This window comes from Dendrobates tinctorius, unplaced genomic scaffold (assembly GCF_039654945.1).
Source record: "Dendrobates tinctorius isolate UK_male_01 unplaced genomic scaffold, ASM3965494v1 ptg000015l, whole genome shotgun sequence".
Taxonomy (NCBI): Eukaryota; Metazoa; Chordata; class Amphibia; order Anura; family Dendrobatidae; genus Dendrobates; species Dendrobates tinctorius.
Genome location: NW_027361683.1, coordinates 21,642,477 through 21,658,959, shown reverse-complemented (window position 1 = coordinate 21,658,959; position 16,483 = coordinate 21,642,477). Strand labels below are relative to the sequence as shown.

Below are 16,483 nucleotides of genomic sequence, written 5' to 3'. Positions count from 1 at the left end.
AACAAACGTATAAAAATATTCTGTTGTAAAAAAGTGACAGTAAACAGCAAGTGCTAGTAAAAGATGATAACAAAATAACAAAACAGGGTTTTTGGTTGATATATTTTTTGCAAAAAATGTATACTAAGCCGCTCTACCAAACGTCAAGGTATACCCATCTCAGAGCAGTCCCTAACCGATGTATTTAAAAACCTGATCATGTGTATGGTACCTGTATGAGCAGGATTCAGGCAGGTAATGTCCGATGCGGACACGCTAAGGAAGACGGCTTTTGTGTGCATGGCCCATAACAGAATGGTGGAAACCTCCACATCTTGCAGAAACAAGAAACCAATTAGAGACAAACATTATTTACTTACAAAATTGGTTACATGGACTGGTCGATATTTATTTCACTCGCTGCTTATATATATATACTGTATATATATATATATATATATATAAACAGTACTGTGCAAAAGTAGGAAGTAGGTGTGGGGCACATGCTGCCAAGTAAGAATGTGTTTTAAAAACTAGAGAAAATTAGGATTTATTTTTATCAAGTAACAAAATGCAAAGTGAATAACCAATACAACAGCCTAAATCAAATCAAAATTTGGTGTGACCACCCTTTGCCTTCAAATCAACATCAAAGCATCTATTCTTCTAGATTCCCTTTCACACGCCTGATAGAACTGAGGTTGTTCCAAACATCTTGGAAAACTAGCCACAGATCTTCTGTGGATGACGGCTTGCACAATTCATTCTGTCTACTTATGTAATCCCAGGCAGACTCCATGTTGTTGAGATCAGGACTCTGAGGTGCCATATCATCACTTACAGGACTCTTTGTTTTTCTATATGCAGAAGAAAGTTCTGAATGAGATTGGCTGTATGATTGGCATCATTGTCCTTCTGTAGAATATATTTGAGCCAATCAGATGCTTCTTTGATGGTATTGCATGATGGATAAGTTTCTGCCTGTATTTCTTAGCACTGAAAATTCAAAGAACTGAGAAAGATTGAAGACTGTAGGCGCAGTGGTAAGCCAAAGAAACGTAGTCAGGGTTGCCAACCATCCAGAAATTCCAGGACAGTCAGCAATAATAGGGCACTTTTCTTTCCTTTCCATAAGAAAAATGTAAGGCCTCCACAATTTTTTTCAAGCTGAAGAAACTTATACTGATTATTTTGATTGCAATTATCAGCATTTTACAGTAGATGCAGCAGATGTCTTCATATCAGATTTCTAGGCTGTAGACATGTATCACTTATAATCGTTATCATTTATTATAGTTTTCCAATGTGTCCGTAAAAATTTTTGTCTGTCCGTGAATTTTTATTAAGCTGTCCAGAAAAAATAAAATGTCGAGTTGACAACCCTGAATGTAGTGCAGCAGACAAAAGTCATTTATGCTTACTTCCTTTTGGAAGAAGTCCAGCAGGGCCATGAGCTTAGAACTGGCAGCAAACAGTGGGACACAGCTACACCCATCTAATGTTCGGAGAAGTCTGGCCAAAAGTGGTTTTCATGTAAGAATTGTAGCCAAAACTTCATACCTTTGACATGGAAACAAGGCCAATTGACTTAACTATACAGGAATACATAGGAACTGGGGGGATAGAACATTTCTAGCTGGTGCATTGGGCTGATAAGTCAAAATCTAAATTACAGTGGCATGAAAAAGTTTTTGCACCCGTGGTCAAAATTACTGTCATTGTAAACAGTTATGCAAGTTGAAGATTAAATGATCTCTAAAAGGCCTAAAGTTAAAGATAACACATTTCCCTTCTATTTTAGGCAAGCAAAAATATCTTTTGTAACTTTTTACATTTTAATGGACCAATGAAAAAGTTTGTGTACCCTTGGCAATTTATGTGCTCAGATAATTTAAACCAAGGTTTCATACCTTAATTCGCCTGTTAGGGTTATGGCTTGTTCACTATCATTGTTAGGAAAGGCCAAGTGATGCAAATTTCACAGCTTAATAAAAATGCAGGGTCCTCTAACCTTGTGCCAAATAACAGAATAACAGCAGCCATGGGCTCTCCTAAGCAGCTGCCTAGCACTCTGAAAATGAAAATGGTGAAGACTCACAAAGCATAAGAAGGCTGTAAGAAGATAGCAAAGCGTTTTCAAGTTGCCCTTTCCTCAGTTAGAAATGTAATTAAGAAATTGCACTTAACAGGAATAGTGGAGGTCTAGATAAGGTCTGGAAGACCAAGCAACATTTCAGTGTCAGCTGCTCATAGGATTGCTAGAGAGATAATCAGAACCCCCTCTTGTCTGCAAAAGACCATCAGAAAGAGTTAGCAGACTCTGGAGTTGTAGTACATTGTTCTACTGTTCAGAGACTCCTGCAGAAATATGACCTTCATGGAGGAGTCCTCAAAAGAAAACCTCTCCTGCAGCTTCACTATAAAATTCAGTGTCAGAAGTATGCAAAAGAAAATCTAAACAAGCCTGATATATTTTGGGAACAAGTCCTGTGGTCCAATAAGATTAAAATAGAACTCCTTGGCCTCAATGCTCAATGGTATGTGGGGAGAAAAAAGGGCACAGAATTTCAGGAAAAGAACATCTTGCCAACCATTAAGCATTGGAGGTGGATCAATCATGCCTTGGGGTTGTATTGCTGCCAATGGCTCTAGGAACATTTCCCAGGTAGAGGGAAGAATGGATTCAATGAAAATTCAACAAGGTTTTGATGCAAACATAGCACCATCTGTAAAAAAGCTGAAATTGAAAAGAGGATGGCTTCAACAAATGAATAATGCCCCTAACAACACTTCAAAATCTACCATAGTCTACCTCAAATGGAGCAAAGTGAAGGTTTTACAATGACCCTCACAGTCCCCTGATCTGAACATCATTGAAAATCTGTGGCTAGACTTCAAAATAGCAGTGGGTGTAAAACGACCCAGGAATCTCAAAGAACTGGAAGAATTTTCCAAGGAAGAATGAATGAAAATCCCTCAAACAAGAATGTTTGGATACAAAAAGTGTTTACAAGCTGTGATGCTTTCAAAATGGGGGTACTACTAGATACTAACCATGCAGGGTGCCCAAACTTTTGCATTGGCCTATTTTCTTTTTGTAGTTTTTAAAATGTAAAAGATGGAAAAAAAAAAAAAAATATATATATATATATATTGCCTAAAATACAAAAGGAAATGAGTCATAACTTTAGGGATCAAGGGTGTTTTCCGAATGGCTAGAGAGCAGTACATTAATGAGCAGGCAAATGCGAAACATGGTGAAGGTTTTCTGGAAGTTCGGGGCTGCATTTTAGCAAGTGCAATGGGGAATTTGGAAAGTAATAATGATGTTCTCCATGCTGAGGAATACAAGCAGATACTTATTCATCATGCAATACCATCAGAGAAACATCTGATTAGTTCCAAATTTATTCTGCTGCAGGACAACAACCCAAACATACAGTAATAGTCAATAAGAATTATGTTTAGCATAAAGAAGAGCAAAGAGTCCCGGAAACGATGATATGGCCCCCACAAAGACCTGATCTCAACATCATGGAATCAAGCTTACACCCATTGACAATCTGTGATTAGTTCTCCAATTTCCCTGTTGAGTTTGTACAAAAACTGTGTAACTGTCTGTAGAAGAATTGAAACTGTTTAGAAGACAAATGGTGGTCATACTAAATATTGATTGGATTCCATTTCTCTTTTGTTCACTCACCTTGCAATTTGCTAATTGAGAAAATTAAGCTATTCACATTCTATTTTTACAAGAATTTTATACACAATTTTTATATTTATAGTTAGATTTTTATACACAGAGACAACATTTTTCTAATTTTGGTTCTAGACATTACCACAATGAATTTTAAACAAAACAATTCAGATGCAGTTGAAGTTCAGACTTTCAGCTTTCATTTTAGGGTATCCACATTAAAATTGGATGAAGGGTTTAGGAGTTTCAGCTCCTTAACATGTGCCACCCTGTTTTTAAAGGGACCAAAAGTAAGTGGACAGATTAAATAATTGTAAATAAAATGTTCATTTCTAGTACTTGGTTGAAAACCCTTTATTGGCAATGACTGCCTGAAGTCTTGAACTCATGGACATCACCAGACGCTGTGTTTCCTCCTTTTGATGCTCTTCCAGGCCTTCACTGCGGTGGCTTTCAGTTGCTGTTTGTTTGTTGGCCTTTTTGACTGAAGTTTAGTCTTTAACAAGTGAAATGCATGCTCAACTGGGTTGAGATCAGGTGACTGACTTGGCCATTCAAGAATATTCCACTTCTTTGCTTTAATAAACTCCTGGGTTGCTTTGGCTTTATGTTTTGGGTCAATGTCCATCTGTAGTATGAAACGACGACCAATCAGTTTGGCTGCATTTGGCTGGATCTGAGCACACAGTATGGCTCTGAATACCTCAGAATTCATTCGGCTGCTTCTGTCCTGTGTCACATCATCAATAAACACTAGTGACCCAGTGCCACTGGCAGCCATGCATGCCCAAGCCATCACACTGCTTCCGCCGTGTTTTACAGATGATGTGGTATGCTTTGGATCATGAGCTGTACCACGCCTTTGCCATACTTTTCTCTTTCCATCATTCTAGTAGAGGTTGATCTTGGTTTCATCTGTCCAAAGAATGTTATTTCAGAACTGTGCTGGCTTTTGTAGATGTTTTTTAGCAAAGTCCAGTCTAGCCTTTTTATTCTTGATGCTTATGAGTGGCTTGCACCGTGCAGTGAACCCTCTGTATTTACTTTCATGCAGTCTTCTCTTTATGGTAGATTTGGATATTGATACGCCTACCTCCTTGAGAGTGTTTTTCACTTGGTTGGCTGTTGTGAAGGGGTTTCTCTTCACCATGGAGATTATTCTGCGATCATCCACCACTGTTGTCTTCCGTTGGCGCCCAGGTCTTTTTGCATTGATGAGTTCACCAGTAGGGATGAGCGATATTGCCTGATATCGTATCGGAATTCCGATTTCCGATATTGAAAAAATATCGGATATCGGAATTTCCGATTTCCGATATCAATGCAAGTCAATGGGAGAAAAAAAATCGGAATTACAAAATGACAACTACAGTGCTATATAATGGATAAAATGGAGGGGAAACACCTCAGGATAATGGGGAAGGAGGTTGCAGAGGAGCAAAAAAATCGCTAGAAAAATGCACAGAGCGAAAGCTGTAGCAGGAAAACATCTTCTTAACAGTGGTGTTTTTTCTTTGGGTTAGGATTAGTTGGGGTAGGGTTAGGGTTTATGGTTAGTAGGGTAAGGGTTAGGGGTTAGGGATAGTTAGGGTTAGGGTTAGTGATTTTACATTATTAAATTAAAACTGCCCGTGCACAAAGACAGGGGTACCTGGTCCTCCCACCTGTCTTTGTGCATGGGCATTTAATAGGTAATGTAGGACAGATTTATTTCTTGTGTCATGACTCTGTTTAATGTATCTAGATGGTATCACTGCTATACTGAGTGGGCTATGTCCCCACATTACACCTTGTGTGCCTGACATACCGTATTTTTCGGACCATAAGACGCACTTTTTTCCCCAAAAATTTTGGGGGAAAGTGGGGGGTGCATCTTATGGTCGCAATGCACGGTATCTGGTAAGCTGGTGGCAGCGGGCGAGGCTCTGCGGTGCGGTGGTGGCAGCGGGCGGCGCTCTGCGGTGCGGTGGTGGCAGCGGGCTGTGCTCTGGTGCAGGGGCGGCGGCTCCGCCGGCGTTTCTTCGCAGCCCGGAGGCCACCGCACACCCCTTGCTGGGCGCCGCCATGTTGCGGTGGCCTCCGAGAGCATGGACGCCGGCAAGATGGCCGCCGGTCCGGGGACGGCGCATGCGCAGCTTCAGATCTTCTTCAGATTTTCTTTCTTCCTCCCCCTTGCATATGTCTGTTTGACAAATGGTCTTTTTCTAGTCCACAACACCATGAGTATTATGGGGTTATTATTATCCTTCTGCTGGTAGCGTATATTATATTTCATACCCCATTGTATTAGCTATGTTGGTGTGTGCTACCTTCATCTTCCCTTTAAACCATGCTTAGTCTTCTTCTGCTGATTATATTACTGTTATTCAGTAATTCTGCATATTGATATTCTGCTTTTGGTTCATGTACATCTGCTCCTACTGCTTCCTAAACCTCTGTCTATGGTTATCCTGCTATTGGCTGGTCGCAGAATGTCCCAAACCCAGAGGAAATACGCAGAAGTAACAGTAGGCACAGGAACTTGAGAGAACCAGCTGGTGAGTCTGGAACCCGTATAGGCAGCAGAAATCAGCATAAGAGCCAATGGAACTAACGGGCACCAGCTAATGTTACTTGGGTCTTCTGCATCTGTCTTCCTGTTTTGGGTCTTCTGCATCTGTCTTCCTGTCTTGGGTCTTCTACCAGAGTAATGTCTTCTCGGCAGAAGGTGCAAGAGCCACATTTGCCTCCGCAACCCGGACACAGTCTTCTTTACTCCACAGTCGCAGCAGGGGAGGAGGAGGGCTTACTGGCACTGTCGAGACCAGCCTTGAGAGCCAGGTCCCGGAGTCCATGTAGGGGGCTCCTACACTGCCGACACCACGGATAACAGCAAACTGAGCCGGAATGATATACGGCAGGGGCGTGGAACAGTGCGGTGGACACAACCGTGTAACGGCGAGCGTTGTCGAAACACTGTTTGGAGCAGGAGGTACCCGTGCCCTTGGGCACTCCCGAGAACCAGCTGGCGATGCTGGAACTCGGTTTACCCCTCGGGGGAGGCACCTGTGTCCGCACTTCACTGCCATGAAACAGCCGGCGTGGCTGGATCCCGCCTCTTGTGCTTCTGCCTATAGGTGTTTGGCATCTGTCGTCCTTTTTTTCCACTTTGGTCTAACGAGGTACAGCTGGCGTTACTGTTGCCCAGAAACACAGCATGCTGTGAAAGTGGCAGTCACGGAAATGGGCACTAGCTGGCGGTACTAGAGCCCAGAAACACGGCATGCTGTGAAATCAGCAGTCACGGAAATGGGCACTAGCTGGCGGTACTGGAGCCCATGGAAAACAGTATGAGGTGAAAGAGTCAGTCACAGAACCAAGAGGTAGATGTTGGTAGTAGAGGCCAGAGCACTGGCATAACAGATGACGCTGTGTGCAACATAGGCACATGACAGAGCATGCATACTGCTACCAACCATGCATGGAACCTGTCTACTCTGGCCCAGGGCAGCAAAAGTCATCAGAAATCCAGGCCTGGTTCATTTTTAGGAATGTAAGCCAGTCCACATTTGCAGCGGATAGTCTGGTACGTTGGTCTGTTAGTACATTGCCAGCTGCACTAAAGACACGTTCAGAAATCTCACTGGCACCAGGACAAGCCAGGAACTCCAAGGCATACTGGCTAAGCTCGGGCCATGTATCCAATTTGGAGACCCAAAACTTGAAGGGGGCAGATCCATCCTGAAGCACACTGATAGGGGTGGAGAGGTATTGTGCCACCATGTCACGGTAACGTTGCCTCCTAGTGGATTGCACTGTCTGTGCTGATGGTGCCCGAACTGTTTGCTGGTTCAGAAACCGTTGGAACAGGTTGGGTATATTGAACCTGTCAGTAGCAGATGTACTGCTTCTGCTACCGGCTTCGGAATGGATTCCGCTGGGCACAGGACGCACTGAGGTGCCTGCTAGTGCATGCGCATCACTGCTATGCGGTGGAGAAGAGTACATGAGTGAATTAACCAGTGCATCTTGGTACTCCTGGATTTTACGCTCCCGGTTCAATGGTGTAATTAGGCTTTGAAGGCTGTCCCGTTAACGTGGATCTAAGAGGGTGGCCACCCAGTAGTCATTTGTGTGAAGAATACGAGCCACGCGTGGGTCATTTCTCAGACACTGCAGCATGAAGTCACTCATGTGCTGAAGGCTGCTAACTGGCCATGCATCGCTGTCACCAGCTGGAGGATTGTGCTCTGGCTGCTCTGCGTCACCCCATCCACACTCTATCTGGTGACTACTGGTAGAGCGCTGTGTACTTTCCTCCTCTGGCTCATCCTCATAGTCCTCCTCATCCATCCTCCTCATTTGCTGTGTCCTGCCTGGACCTTTGTGAGGCACCCACAGAGCTTTGTACAAACCGGGCCGATGAAGATTGCCTGGTTGGTGCAAGTGTCTCATCATACTCCTCCTCCTCCAGAGAAACCTCATCCCTTAGTCCTTTAAGTGATGATTCTATAAGGCATTTAAGGGAAATAGTCAGGCTGAGTAGGGCAGCATCCGCGCTCACCATCAGAGTGGAGTCCTTGAAGCACTTCAAAATGGTGCATATGTCCTTCATGGATGCCCACTCTGTGGTTGTGAAGTGGGAGTGCTGAGATGTGTGTCGCCTACTTTGCGCCTGCTGCAGCTGCAACCCCATAATTGCAGGTTGCTGCTCACACAACCTCCGCAGCATATGCAAAGTCGAATTCCACCTGGTGGGGAGGTCAACAATGATGTGGTGCTCGGGCAGGCCCAATCTGCGCTGCATGGCTGAAAGGCGCGATGCAGCCATGCTTGAACGCCGCAAATGAGAGCACTCGTATCTGACTTTGTGCAGCAGCTCCTCAAGGTCAGGATAGTTCCTAAGGAAACTCTGCACCACCAAGTTTAGGACATGGGCAAGGCATGGAGTGTTGGAATGTTAGTCACACCACCTAGGCCCAGAGCCGTGACCAGGTTTCGGCCGTTGTCACACACCACCATACCTGGCTGGAGGTTGAGCGGCGCAAGCCACATGTCGCTCTGCTCCTTGAGCATGTTCCACAGCTCGGTTGCGGTGTGGCTAACATCACCCAGATAAACCAATTTCAACACGGCCTGTTGATGTTTGGCCGATGCAGTGCTGAGATCGGTTGTTGTGGTACATCTGGGTGCAGGCGAGTCTGACGAGGAGGAGTCAATTTGTACGGAGGAGAGGCCTGCAATCCGTGGAGTTGGCAGGACCCACGCACTTGCACTGTCTACTTCAGTTCCAGGCTCAACTACATTTACCCAATGGGCGGTGATGGAAATGTAGCGTCCCTGGCCATGCTGATTGGTCCACGCGTCGGTGGTCAGGTGGACCTTGCTACTAACTGCATTTTGTAGCGCATGCTTAATTTTATGCTCCACATGCTGTTTCAGGGCGGGGACGGCTTGCTTGCTGAAGTAGAAGCGGCTGGGAATGCTGTATTGTGGGTTTGCATACCCCAACATATCGATAAAGGCTGGCTTGCTCACCAGCCAGAATGGTAGCATTTCCATTGCAAGCAGTTTGGCAATGCGAGAATTCATGCCCTGTGCTCGTGGGTGGTTTGCCGAGTACGGGCGCCTTTTCTCCCACACCTGTGTGACAGATGACTGCACACTGGATTGGGAGTGTGAGGATGCCAGCGATTGGGATGCTGATGCTGACAAAGTACAGACAGTGTGCCGCCGTACAACACTGCCTGCAAATGCACCCTGGCATTCTGGAGGAAGCGGGAAGTGGGAGCAGCTGTTTGTGAGCTGGAGTAAGAGGTGGCCACTGTGGCTGAAGAGGTGGAAGGTGGGGAACCAGCTGCAGGTGGTGAATCATCTTGGGTGTGATGCTGCCACTCCACAGGGTGCCTCTTCCTGACATGCGTCAACATATTGGTGGTATTAAGGTTGCTGACGTTCTTCCATCTCCGCACAGTTTGTCGACAAAGCTTGCATCTGACTACTGTAACGTCATCTGCAACTTGGTCGAAAAAGGCCCATGCACCACAACTCTTGGGCGCACCCCTTGTGTTCTTTAAAAGAGCCCTGCTCCTAATGGGTGCTGAAGTTGAGGGAGCCGACAACCAATTTTTCCCTCTTCCTCTCCCACGTGGACGGCCACGCTGCGCCACACCTGCAAGCTCTTCCTCTGAGCTATCCCCACTTGCTTGCTGCCCCTCAGCATGCCATGATGGGTCAAGGACCTCGTCATCCAATACACTTTCGTCAGCAGAAACTGGCAGCTGAGTTTCATCATCATCTGCTGACTGGGGTCTGGTCACTGTGGGCACTGACCCACCCTCCACTTCTTCCTCAGACGCACACAGTGGTTACGCATCTGTGCACACTACCTCTTCTTCAGCTGCAGGAATGCTGTCTGGCTGGCACACAGATTCCAAGCCAACAGATTCTGAGAAGAGGATTAAGGTTGGCTCCTGGCCCTCTGAATGTCTGGGCAATTTAGTGGGCGGTGAAGAAGCAGATGGGTGCTGCTCTTCAGTGGCCTGACCCGATGTGGTGGAGAGGTCCTGGGAGGATGCTGCGCTCATTGAGGTGGATTCCTCAGCTGCCATCCAACCAACAACGGTTTCTACTTGATCCTCTCTTGTCAGCCTATGGCCCTGTACTCCTAACAAGCTGCGCATAAATGACTGCTGCCGGGTGAAAGTAGGTGCTGAGTGACTTGGGCCTGCTGCTTGCTCTGGATGTGCACCATGTCTAGCTGCTGATGCACCTCTTCCGCGGCCACCGCGGGGACATCCCTTACTCCCTGCCTTCTTCATCTCTATTGATGGATTCAGAACGGCAAGAAAGTAATTATTAGGAATTAGTGTGCTTATTCCTGTAGGACTACAAACTGGTATAAGAAACACTAATGGCACTGTATGATGATGGTGTGTCTGCTACACTTTATTTGAAGCTAGTGTGGCCTACACAAAGAGTAACGTGTTTTTGTGGTATTGGTGTATACGTTACGGTCGGATGTCACAGCGCAGTAAATGACACTGCTGTGATACCAAAAAAGAAGGATTCTCCGGGACTGGGCCAGGTGCTGTATGGCACCAGCCACAGAGGTTGTCTGGGTCCCTCACAGCACAATCCCTATATAGTGTTTAACTTTTAGGAAAAAATAGGGGAAGGGGATTTAAGGGATGAAAAGAAAAGGCAGTGAGACACACACCACACAGTGCTGCAGCAAGAGGATCTGCAGCAGCTGCAGTGAATGTGCTCTGCACTCCCACAAAGCACCTCACTAAGAGCCTGCACAGCACAAAAAACTGAGCGGGGTCTGTGAGGAAAAAGACTGCTTCTGTAACACACAGGGGCTGCTACAGTAGCTGAACAACAATTTCTATTGCTCGCTATTAGATCCGAGATCTCTCCTTATCTCCAACAGCAACCTATCCCTATCTGCTTTCACAGTAGAGTGAGGCTAAAATGGCAGGCGCAGCCTTTTATACTGCCTGATCACACCATCCAGCCAGCCAATCGCAGCGCAGCCCCTAGCTAGCAAGTTTGGATGTCTCCTACCAAGCTTAGAGGAGTTACACAATGTTGTCAGCAATTCTTCAGCTCCTGATTGGCTCCACGGAACGCTCAGAGGCTGAAGGATTATGGGATTTCCGATTTCCGATGTGAAAAAAAAATCGGAATCGGAAATCGGAATTCTGATATCGCAAATATCGGGCCAATTTCCGATACTTCAATATCGGAAAGCTCATCCCTATTCACCAGTGCTTTCTTTCTTTCTCAGGATGTACCAAACTGTAGATTTTGCCACTCCTAATGTTGTAGCAATTTCTTGGATGGTTTTTTTCTGTTTTTGCAGCTTAAGGATGGCTTGTTTCACCTGCATGGAGAACTCCTTTGACCGCATATTTCCTTCACAGCAAAACCTTCCAAATGCAAGCACCACACCTCAAATCAACTCCAGGCCTTTTATCTGCTTAATTGAGAATGATATAATGAAGGGATTGCCCACACCTGTCCATGAGATAGCCTTGGAGTCAATTGTCCAATTACTTTTGGTCCCTTTAAAAACAGGGTGGCACATGTTAAGGAGCTGAAACTACTAAACCCTTCATCAAAGTTTAATGTGGATATCCTCAAATGAAAGCATACCACATCATCTGTAAAACACGGCGGAAGCAGTGTGATGGCTTGGGCATGCATGGCTGCCAGTGGCACTGGGTCACTAGTGTTTATTGATGATGTGACACAGGACAGTGACAATTGAGCATGCATTTCACTTGTTAAAGACTAAACTTCAGACAGAAAGGCCCACAAACAAACAGCAACTGAAAACCACCGCAATGAAGGCCTGGAAGAGCATCAAAAGGAGGAAACACAGCGTCTGGTGATGTCCATGAGTTCAAGACTTCAGGCAGTCATTGCCAACAAAGGGTTTTCAACCAAGTACTAGAAATGAACATTTTATTTACAATTATTTAATCCGTCCACTTACTTTTGGTCCCTTTAAAAACAGGGTGGCACATGTTAAGGAGCTGAAACTACTAAACCCATCATCCAATTTTAATGTGGATACCCTAAAATGAAAGCTGAAAGTCTGAACTTCAACTGCATCTGAATTGTTTTGTTTAAAATTCATTGTGGTAATATCTAGAACCAAAATTAGAAAAATGTTGTCTCTGTCCAAATATATATGGACCTAACTGTATGTACAGTAGGTATGGAGAGTATTCAGACTCCTTTAATTTTTTCACTCTTTGTTTCATTGCAGCCATTTAGTAAATTCAAAAAAGTTCATTTTTTTCTCATTAATATACACTCTGCACCCCATCTTGCCTGAAAAAAACAGAAATGTAGAAATTTATTAAAAAAGAAAAACTGAATTATCCCATGGTCATAATTATTCAGACCCTTTGCTCAGTATTGAGTAGAAGCACCTTTTGAGCTAGTACAGCCACGAGTCTTCTTGGGAATGATGCAACAAGCTTTTCACACCTGAATTTGAGGATCCTCTGACATTCTTTCTTGCAGATCCTCTCCAGTTCCGTCAGGTTGGATGGTGAACGTTGGTGGACAGGCATTTTCAGGTCTCTCCAGAGATGCTCAATTGGGTTTAGGTCAGGATTCTGGTTGGGCCAGTCAAGAATAGTCACAGAGTTGTTCTGAAGCCACTCTTTGTTATTTTAGCTGTTTTTTTAGGGTCATTGTCTTGTTGAAAAGTGAACCTTCGGCCAAGTCTGAGGTCCAGAGCATTCTGGAAGAGGTTTTCATCCAGGATATCTTTGTACTTGGCCACATTCATGTTTCCTTCAATTGCAACCAGTCATCCTGTCCCTGCAGCTGAAAAACACCCCCATAGCATGATGCTGCCACCACCATGTTTCTATTACGCTCGATGCCGGAAAGGGGTTGAATCATGTGTTATTCTGTAATGTTTGGCTAGTCTTTGTACATGTACCCTCTGATTTGTAAAGTGCTATGGAGTATGTTGACACTATAAAAATAAAGAAATTATTAGTATATACTGCTCTGTTGTAGTATTTGCTACTGCCAGAAGAGTTTGGCAGTTTGGTACCTAGTTTACAAGACTCAGAATTATAGAATTACTAGCTGAAGAGCCCGGCGCTGCCCGGGCATAGTAACAAGCTATGCTTAGTTATAACAAATTATAATGATTATATCTATATATATATAAAGCTGAGTGTAGAGCCCCGCCCACTCCGCATAGCCACATTCACTATAATATCCCCCATCATCCCGTCAGCCAAAGCTACCGGACTACTACCCCTAATATCCCACATCGACCTGTCACCCAGAGCCACCGGACAACTACCATTAATAAACCACATCATCCCGTCACAGCCGCCGGACTACTACCCCTAATATCCCACATCATCCCGTCAGAGCCACCGGACTACTACCCCTAATATTCCACATCCCGTCAGCCAAAGCCATCGGACTACTACCCCTAATATCCAACATCATCCCATCAGCCAGAGGCACCGGACTACAACCACTAATATCCCACATCATCCCGTCACAGCCGCCGGACTACTATCTCTAATATCCCACATCATCCCATCAGCCAGAGCCACCGGACTACTACCCCTAATATTCCATATCATCCCGTCAGAGCCACTGGACTACTACCCCTAATATCCAACATTCCATCAGAGCCACCGGACTACTACCCCTAATATTCCACATCATCCTGTCAGCCAAAGCCATCAGACTACTACCCCTAATATCCAACATCATCCCTTCAGCCAGAGCTACCGGACTACTACCCCTAATATCCCACATCATCCAGTCAGCCAGAGCCACTGGACAACTACTGCTAATATCCCACATCATCCCGTCAAAGCCACCTGACTACTACCCCTAATATCCCACATCATCCCGTCAGCCAGAGCCACCGGACTATTACCCCTAATATCCCACATCATCCCGTCAGCCAGAGCCACCGGACTACTACCCCTAATATCCCACATAATCCCGTCAGCCAGAGCCACCGGACTACTACCCCTAATATCCCACATCATCCAGTCAGCCAGAGCCACTGGACTACTACCCCTAATATCCCACATCATCCAGTCAGCCAGAGCCACCGGACAACTACCGCTAATATCCCACATCATCCCATCAAAGCCACCGGACTACTACCCCTAATATCCCACATCATCCCGTCAGCCAGAGCCACCGGACTACTACCCCTAATATCCCACATCATCCCGTCAGCCAGAACAACCGGACTACTGCTCCTTATATCCTAAATCATCCTGTCAGAGCCACCGGACTACTACCCCTAATATCTCAGATCATCCCATCAGAGCCAACATTGTCAGGATGGCACTGTTAAACTGATTATAATGATACCTGGGTTGGAGAAATCCGTCTTGTGTTTTTTTTGTTTTTTTTTAAATCTGTGCTTGAATTTTTAAGTTAATGAGGTGCTTCATACCAGACAAAGAGAAGTCCCTGATTCTGGGCTCTCCCTGCAGTTTGTGACAGGGGGTGGTCTATGTTGGCACAGTAATAAATAATGTTGAGCGATACCTTCTGATATCGGGAAATATCGGATTGGATCGGACCGATACCCCAAAAATATCGGATATCGCCAATTCCGATACCGGAAACCAATGCAAGTCAATGGGACACACATATCGGAATGAAAATAAACCCTTACTTTCCTTGTAGGTTAATTCTACATGAAGGAAAACAACTAAGAATAATGTAGAATGTATTGGGGGAGGTGGAGGAGACATTAAAGGCATAGAGGTTTAGCCCAATCAAATGGAATAGTAGGAATTAATTTTTTTTTAAAGACGTTCGGAGTTACAAAGATATTGACTATGTTAAAGGGGTTGTGTAGCAATAGAGGGAGACGTTCAGAAAAGGCACATGTTGGCGGAGTGTTGTAACGGAGCGCTTCATCTAGCTTAGAGTTTGACTGAGCCCCTGATCTGAGGACACGGCACAGATGCGGGCACCTGTATGCACAACAGACTGTAAAGCTTTGGAACTACATGCCCTGGTGTCCTCCAGTTATTCCTGCGCCAACACACTCAGCACTGCTACATCTCTGTGCCTGGCACTGCACCATCTACATCTCTTCACTACCTCTCCATCTACACTGCCCTGGGACTACAGCCATACCTGTGGAGGGCCACAACATCAAAGCTGCACCACACCATCTGTCCCAGAGGATCTGTCTGCAGCGTCGGCTTAACATCTTCATTGTCGAACACCACAGGTGGCGTCACAAATCATTCACTCATAAACTTTAATCATCATCCACACGTTCAACATTTCCCTTTTACAATGGACGCCCAGGGCCACGAACCGGGTCACAGCTACCGTGACATCTCCCATTGAAACCAACGGGCCCGGTACCGAGTACCCCACCAGCCCTGGCGGGCGATCCAACTTGGCGGAAATACATAACAGAACAGGTTGACAGGGCTTTTCACATAATTTCAGTGCATATCTAGGCTGCAGAATGCTGACAATAAGTAATTTACCTTCTGTGGCTAGTCTGCACAGTCTGCACGGTTTCCAAGATGTCATCTCTTGCTTCTAAGATAAACATCCAGGGGGGGGTGTTCTGGCATTGAAATGAGAACTGGTCGTTTCCTCCTCCCTCACTAGTTTCACTTTCCATAGATCACTGTTCGGCGTGTGTCTGGGGGAGGAGCAGCTGGGTGGTCTGCTCGCAGCCAATCACAGCCATGCCATTAGTTAACATGCCTAACATGCATAACAGGATGTGCCCACACTTCTTAGGATTCCTCATTGGCTGAATAAAATCAAACTGGCTCATTGCATTATGGGAACTTCCGATTCCGGTATTCGATATGCAAAAAGTATCGGAACTCAGTATCGGAATTCCGATACCGCGAATATCGGCAGATAACCGATATTTGCAGTATTGGAATGCTCAGCACTAGTAATAAATTGTGTAATTTCCAGCTTTACAGAAGGACAATAACACCATAGAATAATAAGCCTCAGTTACTACAACTGACTACAAGGAAAACTGTTGCTCATAGCAACCAATCACAGCTCAGCATCTTTTAAACAGCTGTGGTGAAATGAAAGATGCTTAGTGATTGGTTGGGGCTATGTGGAGTGAGCTTGGCTGATACACACACATGCTTAGTGATTGGCTGGGGCTATGTGGAATGGACGTGGCTGATACACACACATGCTGTTGCTCATAGCAACCAATCACAGCTCAGCTTCTTTTAAACAGCTCTTGTGAAATGAAAGATGCTTCATGATTGGTTGGTGATACACACACACACATACATTCACTTTTAT

At 45.2% G+C, this 16,483-nt stretch overlaps 1 protein-coding gene across 2 annotated transcripts in view; it reads left to right on the top strand.

The window, feature by feature from the left end:
* COL8A2 (collagen type VIII alpha 2 chain) overlaps nt 1-16,483 on the top strand; it is a 384,151-nt gene that overhangs the window by 214,950 nt on the left and 152,718 nt on the right. The gene's annotated exons all lie outside the window — the stretch shown is intronic.